Below are 1,133 nucleotides of genomic sequence, written 5' to 3'. Positions count from 1 at the left end.
CCGCCGCCGCCGTCTCAGCCGGCCGGGCCGGGGCGGGGGAGCGGGGCCGCCCCCATCACGGTACTTCGGGCAACTTCCAGCGCGGGGCGGGGCGGGGCGCGGGGCGGGATTGCCCGGGAAGGGCTGGGACCCACCTCGGCGGGAGTCGCCGCCGCAGCAGGTAGGCGGACGGGGGCACCCCCAGACCTTCCCAGCCGGGAACCAGAACAACTGCAGCCCCTTCCCGGACACGGGGACCCCCCCTCGAAAAACAAATACCCCCCGGGGGTGCCCCGAAACCTTCCGTGGGCAGAAGGGACAGTGGCCAGAATAAGCCACGTGGCCCAGACTCCGGTGGGAAACAGCAGCCGCCTGTGAGACTCTCCAAATACACCCCTGTAACTATCACGGCTCAGAGGGGTACCTGCCAACCGGGGGCAACAGGGTCTTCCCCAATCTGTGTGGGGCTGGTCCTGCTGGGGGTGTGAGTGTGAGCACATGTGTTTGGGGGTGGGGGGATGTGACCTCCCGAGATCCCTCCCACGCTAGGTGTCTGATTCTGGGAAGTTCCGAGCTATGTTTCCATCCCCGAGCTTGCCCAGCGTGCCTCGGATTTACCTCCCTTCCTCTCTCGCAGCAGGTGTAACTAGCCTTGGTTTCCGATACAGCAGTGTTTTTCGTGTGTGCAAGGTGCTTTGGACATGAAAAAGTGAAATGCTGTTGTGTGACTAAGAAAAGAAAATCTAGAAAAGAGACTTGTAAATAAGGGGATCTGATGCTTGTCATTAGTCTTCTTAAGACAAGATTGTCTTTGTGGTGTGTTTTATTTGGGATTAAAGGGCTGGAAGTTTAATTCAGAAGTAGTTAAAAAAAAACCCCCAAAACACCCTTGTCAGATACGACATTGTTTTGTCCATGCAGGTGCTGGATGAACGTTTTAATTGGTGGAAACAGGAATCTTCTGAGGCTTGATCTTCTGTAAACCAAAATAATTGTGTAAAATAAAATTTAACTAGTCTGATTAAGTTTTACTGCTAGTAACTTATTTCATAGTCATTTCTCTGTGGGACAAAGGGCCCTATGGATGCAAATAGTCCAACTGCTTCAGGTGTATTCTTTAAAGCAGTGGCTCCCAGGTTTGTTTGTTTTTTTTT

General features: G+C 53.5%; 1 protein-coding gene across 1 annotated transcript in view; it reads left to right on the top strand.

Annotated features, from left to right (window-relative positions):
- PRKCZ (protein kinase C zeta) overlaps positions 1–1,133 on the top strand; it is a 276,277-nt gene that overhangs the window by 495 nt on the left and 274,649 nt on the right. The gene's annotated exons all lie outside the window — the stretch shown is intronic.

Source organism: Gavialis gangeticus, unplaced genomic scaffold (assembly GCF_001723915.1).
Source record: "Gavialis gangeticus isolate Ggan-Ray unplaced genomic scaffold, GavGan_comp1, whole genome shotgun sequence".
Lineage (NCBI taxonomy): Eukaryota > Metazoa > Chordata > Crocodylia > Gavialidae > Gavialis > Gavialis gangeticus.
Note: the sequence above shows the minus strand (reverse complement) of the source record. Positions and strands in the feature narration are given on the sequence as shown.